Source organism: Euleptes europaea, chromosome 16 (assembly GCF_029931775.1).
Source record: "Euleptes europaea isolate rEulEur1 chromosome 16, rEulEur1.hap1, whole genome shotgun sequence".
Classification (NCBI taxonomy): domain Eukaryota; kingdom Metazoa; phylum Chordata; class Lepidosauria; order Squamata; family Sphaerodactylidae; genus Euleptes; species Euleptes europaea.
The window spans coordinates 51,638,492-51,651,010 of record NC_079327.1 but is presented as its reverse complement, the minus strand read 5'-3'; positions in this window follow the sequence as shown (position 1 = coordinate 51,651,010).

The window sequence follows — 12,519 nt, the reverse complement described above, 5'->3', positions numbered from 1 at the left end:
AAGGGATTCAAAAAGGAAAGGATAAAATGCAATTTCTCTATCCCTCCCTCTATACATGCCCTAGCAGATGTTAAATATAAGGCAGCCTCCTTAGCTTAGAAAGTTACAGATGTTTTACAGGCTTTTCCTTACCTTGAAACCGCTCTCAGGTGTGCAAGCCAGCACTTGGTAATGGCTGCCTCCTACAGACCTCAAAGAAGAGTTCTTTCTGTCTTGTTTGAATCAGCACCAAAAGAGAGCCCTCTCCTTGCTCCCAGGAGTTTTATCACCCCTCTTTCTGCTCCCACTGACCAGGTCAGGTCAAAGATTTTTTCCTGCAGTCTCCAGGAGATTTTTCTTCAAGTCTTTCTAGCACATAGTTCCTCCAAATCTCTGTAAGATATCACCTGTCTAGCTGGGGGGAGGGAGCTGTACCATCCATTGTCTCTAGCTAGACCCATAAGCATTTCTAAAGAGGTAGCTGGGGTGAAGCTGGAAGCAATTGAATTGACTTTTCTCTTCCTGCCTTTTCTCTGCCAAGAAAGAGAAAGAGTTTTTAAAATTCAAAGTGGAGGTTTTGCTCAGTTTAAACCTCCAAAGAAAAATGCATTTCTCCACAGTTACCTTCCACAAATGTTTGGTTTGCTGATAGCTTATAGTGCAAAATAGATAAATATAATTGTCAAATACAGCATAGTATCACAAGCACAAGAGGCTCAGCTAGCTTGTATAACGCAGGTCAGGAAAGGTAGTAATAAGTCCAAGAGGTCACAACCATGGCTAACGGGTAAGGTGAAGGAAGCAATTAGAGAAAAAAAAGTCTTCCTTCAGAGACTGGAAGGTTTGCCCAAACGAGGCGAACAGAAGCAAACACAAACTTGCACAAAGGAAATGCAAGCAGATAATTAGAGATGCAAAAAAAAAAAAAAAGATTTTGAGGGGCATATTGCTAAACACATCAAAACAAATAATAAGAAATTCTTTAAGTATATTAGGAGTAGGAAACCAGCTAGGGAGGCAGTTGGACCATTGGATGACAATGGGAGTAAAGGAACTGTAAGGGAGGATAAAGCGATTGCTGAAAAACTAAATGAATTCTTCTCATCTGTCTTCACTGTTGAAGATGCAGGGCAGATTTCCTCTCCTGAACAGAAATTTTGGAGAGGGGAAAATGAGGAACTGAGGCAAATAGTGGTAACAAGGCAGGAAGTCCTAGAACGTCTAGACAAACTGCAAACTAACAAGTCACAGGGACCAGACGGTATTCATCCTAGAGTTCTTCAATAACTCAAATGGGAAATTGCTGAACTTCTAACAAAGATATGTAATATGTCCCTTTGATCAGCCTCTGTACCAGAGGACTGGAGAATGGCCAATGTAACACCCATTTATAAAAACGGTTCCAGGGGGGACCCAGGAAATTACAGGCCAGTTAGCTTAACATCTGTTCCGGATAAATTAGTGGAAAGCATCATTAAAGTTAGAATTGTCAAGCATATAGAAGGGCAAAGTCTGCTGGGCAAAACCCAATATGGCTTCTGTAAGGGTAGGTCCTGTCTCACTAACCTATTAGAGTTTTTTGAAAGTGTCAATAAGCATGTGGACAGGAATGAGCCTGTGGATATTGTGTATTTGGATTTCCAAAAAGCTTTTAACAAAGTCCCCCTCCAAAGACTGCTAAGCAAACTTCATAGTCACGGGATAAGTCCTCTTATGGATTGAGAGCTGGCTGAAAAGCAGGAAGCAGAGAGTAGGAATCAATGGTCAGTTCTCACAATGGCGGGATGTGAGCAGTGGGATGCCTCAGGGATCTGTGTTGGGACCGGTGCTTTTCAACCTGTTCATCAATGACCTGGAGTTGTGGTTAAACAGTGAAGTAGCCAAGTTTGCAGATGACACCAAATTATTTAGGGTGGTTAAAACAAAATCGGACTGTGAAGAGCTCCAGAAGGATCTCTGCATACTGGAAGAATGGGCATTAAAATGGCAAATGAGATTCAATGTAAGTGTAAAGTGATGCATATTGGGACAAACAATCCCAACTTCACATATACACTGATGGGATCTGTGCTGGCAGCAACAGACCAAGAAAGGGATCTTGGGGTGGTAGTGGATAGCTCAATGAAGATGTCAGCCCAGTGTCCGGCTGCTGTAAAAAAGGCAAATTCCATGCTGGCCATAATTAGACTAGGAATAGAGAATAAAACTGCTGATATCATACTACGGTGAGACCACACTTGGAATACTGTGTACAGTTCTGGTCACCCCACCTAAAAAAGGATATTACAGAGCTTGAGAAGGTGCAGAAAAGAGCAACCAAAATGATTAGGGGACCAGAGCAACTGTCCTATGGGGAGCGGTTAAGACGCTTAGGGCTGTATAGCTTGGAAAGAAGGCGGCTGAGGGGAGACAAGATAGAGGTCTATACAATTATGCATGGTTTTGAGAGAGTGGACAGGGATAATTTTTTCTCCCTCTCCCATAATAGTAGAACACGGGGTCATCTGCTAAAGCTGGAGGGTGAGAGATTCAAAACAGATAAAAGGAAATATTTTTTCACACAATGCATAGTTAAATTGTGGAACTCCCTGCCCCAGGATGTGGTGATGGCTGCCAGCTTGGAGGGCTTTAAGAGGGGAGTGGACATATTCATGGAGGAGAGGGGTATTCATGGCTGTTAGTTAGAATGGATACTAGTCATGCTGCATACCTATTCTCTCTAGTATCAGAGGAGCATGCCTATTATTTTGGGTGCGGTGGAGCACAGGCAGGATGGTGCTGCTGCACTCATCTTGTTAGTGGCTTCCTAAAGGCACCTGGTTGGCCACTGTGTCAACAGACTGCTGGACTTGATGGGCTTTGGTCTAATCCAGCAGGGCCTTTCTTATGTTCTTATGTTCTTATGTTCTAAGCACGTTTGCTATGTTGGCCAACCAAGATCCTCCCTATTCTAGTTAGTCTACTAACATATTCTACAAACTATATGATTCAGAAAATTAAGATAACATGTATAGAGATAGTTTCCCAGGGTAGCCGTGTGGTCTGCAGTAAAAACAGCTAGATGTGAGTCCAGTAGCACCTTGAGACAACAAGATTTTGAGAGTATGAATTTTTGAGAGAGTTTTCAAGAGTCAAAGCTCCCTTCATCTGGCAAAGGGAGCTTTGATTCTCAAAAGCTCATATTCTGAAAATCTTGTTGGTCTCTAAGGTGCTATTGGACTCTTATCCAGCTATTTTTTAAAAAGAGATGTTCAATTCTATCCTGCTGGAGAATGTATGTATACATTTTTTAGAATGGAAATGAAACCCTCCCTATCACAGTTCTGGCCTGTCCTTAGTTCTGAAGCATTGTGTGATAATTGTTTATCATTGAACAGGGAAGTCATCATCGTACATTAAAAATTCACCCCTGTTATAAAAATGAACAATTTTGAGGAAAATTCCACTTACAGGCTTCTCTTTGCCCTTTTTTAGTCAACAACAACAGGTGCTTGTTACCCCCCCCCCCCCATATTCAATGTCTATTTGTGGCCACTTAATAGAATTCCCCAGAGTGTTTGGTTTCAATGGTTTCAGAACACAGGTAACACCCCACTGTATACATCTCTGCCTAAGGTCCGGATGTGGCTGTCTACGTTCTGGAATATTGCCTGGGGCTGTGATGAAATGACTAAGGAGGAATAAGCTGAAGCTGAATCCAGACAATGTATGTTTATGGTATGATCTGTATATCTTGAAAATGGCTTGAGTGTATGTCAGAAAAAAAGCATATAAATATTTTAAATAAATAAATTGCTTTAGGTTGATTTGTATAATTCATGAAGCCATTAATCAGTTATTAAATTAATATCAATGCCCTCCAGCACTGTGCTATCATGTATTGATGCCACATAATTAATTTACAACCTTTAAAAAAAACAACGGATTTGTGAATAAATATATAAATATAAGATTCTAAATCCACTGACTTCAATTGACTTAGAATGGCATAGCTCTTCTTAGGATTGGATTGTAAAATTATTTTGCAGTCAGAACAGTCCATCATTAAGGTGTATTCTTCATTCAGAGGCTTTGTTTAATTTGGGGGAGTATTCTTTTCATTTTGCTAACATTTCCTTTTTTGCCGTAGATTACTTCTGTATGCATAGATGGTGATAGCTCTACAAACCCATCTATTGTTAGTTTGAAAGTCAAGTGATCATCGATGTAGGTGTATGTGTGGGAGCTGTGCAAAGAATTACAACCACTTGCTTCCACATTGGCAATTCATATGTAAGAAGGAATGTCCCTATGAACTAATGTTCTGTTCCTCTAGCATTTAAAATTTACCCATTATTTTGCTATAACAAAGGTACTTTTGCACACAGCCTTTAAGGCTCCTACCCAGAAAGTTAGATTTTAGATATTTTTGTTTGTTTGTGGATTGGATCGTATTAAGAACATAAGAAAAGCCATGCTGGATCAGACCAAGACCCATCAAGTCCAGCAGTCTGTTCACACAGTGGCCACCAGGTGCCTCTAGGAAGCCCCCAAACAAGATGACTGCCTGGTTCCACAGAACCTAATATATATAAATACAATTGATTTGTATTTATAATATATAAATATTATATTATATATTGTTTAAATACAATTATCAGAGGCAAGCTCCTCTGATAATGTAGAGAATAGCTATGCATCATGACTAGTATTCATCTTGACTATTAGCCATGGATAGCCCTATCCTTCATGAACATGTCCACTCCCCTCTTACAGCCTTCCAAGTTGGCAGCCATCACCACATCTTGTGGCAGGGAGATCCACAATTTAGCTATGCACTGTTTGAAGAAATACTTCCTTTTATCTGTTTTGAATCTCTTACCCTCCAGCTTCAGCAGATGACCCTGTGTTCTAGTATTATGAGAGAGGGGAAAAAGCTTCTCCCTGTCCACTTTTTCCATACCATACATAATTTGATAGATCTCTATCATGTCTCCCCTTAACCGCCTTCTTTCCAAGCTAAACAGCCCTAAGTGTTTTGACTGCTCCTTATAGGGCAGGTGCTCTAGCCCCCTGATCATTTTGTATGTTCTTTTCTGCACCTTCTCAAGCTCTGCAATATCCTTTTTTGGTGTGGTGACCAGAATTGTACACAGTATTCCAAGTGTGGTCTCACCACAGATTTGTACAAGTGTATTAATCATTATGCTAATGGTGGTGCTTTCCTCTGGTACAGGGATTCATCTTGCATTTCAAAATGGTCTGTAAATGAAGCAACTAAGTACATAAATAAGTTGCTTTCACCTGCATCAGGACATTCTCCCACGCGTGGAAAAGATTCCTACATCAGGAATTGAAGATATTGCTTATTGAAGATATGTGATTGATACTCATTCAGCTACATGTGGCTCTTTGACTACTGAATTTTTTTGCATGTCCCTAGTATACACACACACACACACACACACACACACACAGAGAGAGAGAGAGATCCCTTATTTATTGTGGCTTCCCTATTAATTTTTATGTAGGAAGTTGATCACCATAGGCCTTCCTTTGCATGTGGAGAGTATGGGCGAAAACGCATGGCCGCTTTAGCCTCCTTTATTCCCTGTTTCAGCCAGGGTTCAGCCAGGATCAAACGCATACATTTCGCCCAACGTGCGTTTTATCCTGGCTGAATCCTGGCTGAAACAGGGAATAAAGGAGGCTAAAGCGACCATGCTTTTTCACCCTATGACTGAATGGAAAAGCCCTTAGGGCAAGGAGACTCCACACATCTGTGACCAACTACTGGATCAGGCGTATTTACAAGTAAATATATTGTGATAGTTCCTTCTTGTTAGTAGATATCTCATAGAAGACAATGGCTCTGGTTATTTTTGAATCCAAGAGTATGCAAACTGATTTTGGGTGAGATGAAGAATCACAACAATTGTTAAAGTTTGGGGTTAAAAAAAAGTCTAAATGCAGATGTATGGTAGAAAAAAAACTATATGTAGATGTAGTGTAGCACAGGTACAAATGAAAGACCCACATTTAGAACATCTAGTATACTATTAGTAACCATAGCCAGACATGTATATTAGATGTGAGGAAGACAGACTTTAATGACGAGAGTCATTCCATGGCAAGAATGCTGGAAGGGAGAAGAGCTAATGAAGGGTGGGCTCTCCTAAAACAAGAGCTCTTGCAAGCTCAAGTGATCATTACTCCAGTAAGACAGAAATGCGGTAGAGAATTCACTATGAAAAGGATGTGCATTGAATTGGTGATGCAATGATCACGGGTGGTTAAACCCTTCCTTGCTCTTCATCTCAGGCCTTTGCTGGCTTACCAAGAGCTCTTTGCCCTCCCTCTTTGTGTTCCTGTTGCTTTTGAACTAACACAGCCAGTGAAGCTGATGGGTAGTAGATTCAGGCTGAACAAAAGGAAGTACTTCTTCACACAGCAAGTGACTAAAATGTAGAATTTGCTGCCAGAGGTTGTGGTGATGGCCACAGGCATAGACAACTTTGAAAAGAGATTGGATAGCTTCATGGAGGAGAGGTCTATCAGTGGCTACTAGACATGGTGACTAAGGGGAACCTCCATGTTTTGAGGCAGTCAACCTCTGAATCTCAGTGCCAGGAGACAACATCAGGGGAAGGCCTCAGCCTGTATGCCCTGTTGTTAGACCTCCAGAGGAAATGTTTGGCCACTGTGTGAGACAGGATGCTGGACTTGATGGACCACTGGTCTGATCCAGCAGGGCTCTTCTTATGTTCTTATTTCTCATGTCAGTGAAAATGGCATGTTGAATCAGCTTTTTTCCATTTCCTAATTGTCTTCCAGAATAGTGTAGTGGCAGAATTCTGGACTTGGATCTAGAAAGGTCATGGTTCAAATTCCTACTCTGCCACAGAAGCTTGCTGGGTAACCTTGAGCCAGTCACATATTCTCAGCCTAACTGACCTCACAGGATAAAGTGAGCTGTGACTCACAAAAGCTGTCTGAAATTTGTACTGTCTGAAATTTTATGGGTTCACAACAATGAAACAAACAAAAAACCAGACAGTACAAACAAATCATATCAATAAAAACACATAAATAAAACAATCCAGTGCAATTAAAAACATGCCAATAAAAACAGCCACTGAAAGAACGATAGGACATAAAAAGCACATAAAAACGAACAGTCTAAAATGCTATTCATAAAACAGTCCTAAGGCTAGGAGCAGACCATAAAACATCTAAAAAAGATGGAACCTTAGTTAAAAACCTGGGCAAAGAGAAATGCTTTGGCCTGAAACTAGGGTTGTCTGCTCTGCATTTGAAAATACCTGGAGATTTGGGGGGTGGAGTCTGGGGAGGGTGGGCTTTGGGGAGTGGAGGGGCTTCAGTGGGGTAATAAACCACTTTCTCCAGGGAAACTGATCTCTGTCACCTAGAGATCAGTTGTAATCCTAGGAGATCTCCTGCCACCACCTGGAGGTTGGCAACCCTATCTGAAACCTAAAGAAAAGAAAAAACCTTGTATTTGGTTGCTGGACACACAATAAGGTAGTAACAAGACCAACAAAATAACATCCAACTTGCAAAGAAAAAGCTGTTCTATCAATATTATTGATTTCACTATGTTTATCTTAAAATGATACTAGACCTTATAGTCTTAAATCATTTTGTAAATATCCACTTGCAATTTTACATATGTCTCACTGTGTTATTATGTGTATCACAACCCAATTTGGGTTATAACTGAGTTTCTGCGTTGAGAAGACAAGAATCAAAGAGAAGAAGATGACAAGACAAGAAATGTCGAAAACATCTGATATTGGTTCTTGTAGGTTATACGTGCTGTGTGACCGTAGTCTTGGTATTTTCTTTCCTGACGTTTCGCCAGCAGCTGTGGCAGGCATCTTCAGTGTTACTCTTCTGAAGATGCCTGCCACAGCTGCTGGTGAAACATCAGGAAAGAAAATACCAAGACCAAGGTCACACAGCCCGGATAACCTACAAGAACCAATAAACTCTGACCGTGAAAGCCTTCGACAATACATCTGATGTTATTTTAATAGGCAGTTTTTAATGTATTAGTGAGGGTTTTTTTTAAATGTTTTATTAAATTTTCCAGGGTACAGAAAGGAAAACTTTAGGAAAGGAGAAAGAGAATATAAAATAAAAAAGAAAAGAATATACATCACTTCTTGCCTTCCTCTTGCGCAGTCGCAACCCTCATGACTTCCTTAATTGAAGCCCTGATGCTTCAATAAGACATTCATTCATAATTCCACTAATACTACTGCTTATTTTCAGTTATATTCCGCTACTCATTCGCTACTGTTAAGAGTTGTAGATACCATAATCAAGCCTTGTAATTTCTGATTCTATTTCTACTGCTTTTGAATTTATTGTATATCATTCTTTTTTTGTCTTTTCCTAATTTCCCCCCCTCCCCTTTTCTTTTTGTTTTCAAATTATTTATTCAAAAATAAAAAAATATAAAAAGGGAAGAAAAAACCCCAAGTATAGAATTCTCCCCTACCCCAATACACACACACACACACCAGTTCTCTTCACTATTTCCCAGTTAAGACTTGAGGGTTGTATGTTGGGGAGTGCCACCAGCCACAGACTGGCAGACCACAGAGAAGGAATGTGTGGTGAATGGGCCTCGGCTTAACCCACAGCCAAGCTGAGGTCACTCTTGGTTTTGGGTCAAATGACCCTTTTTTGCTTTAAATCTAAATCAATAGTTTTTTTGGGGGGGGGGAGCAACTGTTCAGCAAAAATGCCAATGGTTTCACGGAGTCTGAATCCTGCTGCAAGTCTGCTCTCCAACCTGAAAGCCGGGGCTTGGAATAAGACGTCTGGTGGATTCTAGATGCTTGGAAGAAGCATGTTGGAATTGCCCTGAAATCCTCCCAAGTTTAGATCTTTAGGAGCTGGGTGGATCAACAAAGTGCTTAAGAGGGAGAGTTCAGGCAGAGGCTGAACTGGTTTGGGGATCAGCTGCTGAAATCACTCCCCTTGTGATTCCTTGGGGGGAAACTTTGGGGGCCTTCTCACCCCACATTCCTTTTCCTACGCTTAATGCACTGCAAGATGCCGCAGAAGAAGAGCAGCTACTGGTGGGTGATGGAACCCGCTCAAATAAAGCACCAAATTCGGGGGGGGAGGGGGTTTTGAAACCAAGGATGCAGTGATGTCCTGTCTGGGAGCAGCACTGGAGTAAAAAGACTGGCAGGGAACAAGAGAAATGTACCAAGCAAGGTGGGTGCTCCTGCTGCATTGGGGAGGACAGTCGGGAGGAGAAGTCCCTGCAAGGAATTAAGAGCGGACTTTGCGCCCGGCTGTGTTGCAAGTGCCTTTGTGTGAGACAACATTGTGCGTTGCCACTGGTGGGTGGCCACGCTGCGGGGGCACCCTTCCTGTCCCTGCACCCATGGCATGCCCCTCCTCTCTCAGCACTTAGGGCAACCACTCTCCCGAGCACCCTGTATAAAGTCCCATTCGTTTTTTTAAGTTTCATTAAATCTGCGAACAAACCAAAGTAATGACTCTCTCTTATACTCTTCCTTCCATATTTCCTGGTAAACTTTACCATGTGGCTCTTTTTGCCACTTCTTTACATATACAAAATTTACATTCCACCTTGAGTAACTGGTATTACACTTTTGAAAATAACCCTTTTTAGCAGAAGTTATCATCCTCTCATATTTTGTAGTCTATTTTTTTTATTATCTGCAGAAGTTTAAATAATAGAAGAAATAATAGAGCACTTCTTACTTTTTAAAAAATATTTTTTTTATTTTCCAAAAAAAAAAAATACATACAATTACACTCACACAGGTTTCACACAGGGGAGTTAATTTCACTTTACATCATATACATCTTATAGGTTGCTTAACTTGTTCATATACTTTAACAGTTTTGAACTATTCTACCTTACTGAACACTTCTTACTTTCATATACTGAAAAGCCAATATCATTGGTTTACTGCTGGTCCAATTAAAAAATACTTTCTGTAGGTATCTTTAATTCACTGGGTATATTTGGGATTGTCAAGCAGTGCAATCTTAAACAGATTTATACCCTTCTATGCCAATTTACTTCAGTGAACCGAATAGGGTACAACTCTGTTCGCAATTGTACTGTTACCTTTGGTTTAAGTAGTTAGGAAGATAGGGTTCCCGCCTTACCTGGAGCCATCTTTGCTGCCCCGGGGGGAGGAGGAACGATCGCAGCAGAGGGGGAGGGAAATTGGGTCCGGCCGGCCAACATGTGCGCTTGCGCGCGCACGGGGGCTCGTGCCGGACCCGATTTGCCCGGAGACAGCCTCCTCATTGGCTGGGGCAAGGAAGGGCTCCGGCCAATGAGGGCGGAAGGCGGGAGCTGGGTGGGGGCGTGGCTAGCCTCGCCCCTCAGTATATAACAGGGGGATGGGCCCGCCCACAGCTCACTCCGTTTTCTTTGTGAAACGGAACGGTTGGCTTTGGAGTGCAGTGCTGTGGTGCTATTGAGCGGACAAGCCGAGAGAGAATTTATTGCCAAAAGCGGAGGCGAGTTGGCACAGGAGCGGACAAGCACAGAGAGACCTTAAAATCGAGCGGACAAGCCCAGATAGACATTGAGAGACGGGAGGACAGCGAAAGGAGGAGGGGTCAAGGGGGGGCTGGCTGGAGCTTTCTGGGCCGTTGGCCCAGCGCGCCTGAGGCAATAACAGGCGGGACTTCTCACAGCTTGTTGTGCTTTCTTGCTGCAAGCACCACTACCTCCCCCCCTTTTCTTTATTAAGTTGTTGGAGTGGCTGCTTGGCAATCTTTCTATTAGCCACACGTCTGTCCTGGCGCATTTATTTTACCCCCCCTTTTTTGATTATTTGGGGGAAAAGATTGATTATCTGCTCCTCCTATTGGAGGCAGAAAGGGTCACCGCTCCTCCTATTGGAGGCGGATTCAGGCTATCCTATCACACCTGCAGCATTGCAACCGTGGCATTCAAGCATATACAGCTGCATTTATATTTTGTTTGCTATCTCAGTGTTCTATAATTACCATACCTACTGCATTGCAGCCTTGGCATTCAAGCATATTCAGCATATACAGCTGCATTTACATCCTGCTTGCTATCTTAGTGACCTGTACTTAAATCTGCTGACAGCTTGTTGTTTCTTGTCATACCTTATCCCCTATAACTTCTGACTCAGAGTGGTTGTATACAGCTGCATTGTACCATGGCTCCAAAACGCAAGGCTTCTTTTGAACAACACGGCTCTATCCCAATGACTAGGGGGAGGGCCGGGGCTACTAGACGCTCTTGGGCTGCATTAGCTTCTTCTAGACGCCGTGCTGGTCCTGCTTCAACAAATGAGATGCCGTCTCACACTCAAACCAGACGCATAAGCCCTAGGGCCACTGGTATAGGTACAACCAGAGCTAGCACAGTCCAATCTCCTCGTACTGGGAGCACTACTCGAAGGGCCAATGCCACAAGCAAAATGGCCAGGTCTAAAGCACAAGCTCAATCAAACGCCACTGGCTTGCGGGACCTTTCTTATGCTGTTCAACAGTTTTCTAATAAGATAAATGATTGGAATGCAAGTCAAATGGAGGACGATGCTGTGCCAGGCCCCAGTGGCCTCAACACTTATAGGGGTCGCCCAGAAAAGCGCACTAGGGGTGGCGGGGACTCTCCTTCTTCTGACCATTCTAGCTTATCCTCGAGTAGTCCTGAACAGAGACGTCCCAAGAAAAGCGGGAAAGCTGTTAAGAAACGGCGCATGCGGAAGACAGAGAAACGAAGGCGAACGGTAGACTCGTCTTCTTCCTCTTCCGACGGTGAGTCTTCCACTTCTACCGACTCACTTGATGGGGCAGATGATTATTGGCTTGCAGCTGCGTCTGTGCCTGGTTTACCTCCTTGGGCATTAAGGCGTCTAAAGCAGCAACCAAAACAGCCAAGTCAGGGGGAGGCCAGGGAGACGTGGGAACCTATGTCATTTAACAGGGGTTTCATCCTCCCTCCTGCATTTAAGGATGACGAGGATCCTCCTGGTATTCACCTTCCCAGGAGGATGAGGGAGGATATTCTCAATGGCTATTATATAGATGTCTTCTCCCTCATAAAGCCTGAGGAGGAAGTCGGCCGTAAGTCCAGGCCATCCTCAAACGATAAGCGGAAAGAAAAAGCGTTTGTTGGGGACAGGTCATTTGATAGATGGATGGCCGGTTTTACTATCTTTGCGAGTGTCATTGCTTCTTCTTACCCTGAAAGGGCATGGCACCTCTTAAATTATCAGAGTAATGTGCTCAAGGCTAGGTCTTTGGCAGGTGATTCTGCTGCATTAGAGTACGATGAAGCCTTCCGAAAGCGGGCGTCTAAGAATCAGAGGACTCGCTGGGACCTCATCAATAGCAATTTATGGCTACTCAAAGTTGGTCCATGTATTATGAAGCCCAGAGTCGTTGTCAGCACAGCCGCATGGCCTATAAAACCTCGTGGGGATCCCGCTAGACATTTCTGCTGGGATTATGGGTTTGGTAAATGTCAACGAAAAGCATGCAGATATGACCACTCCT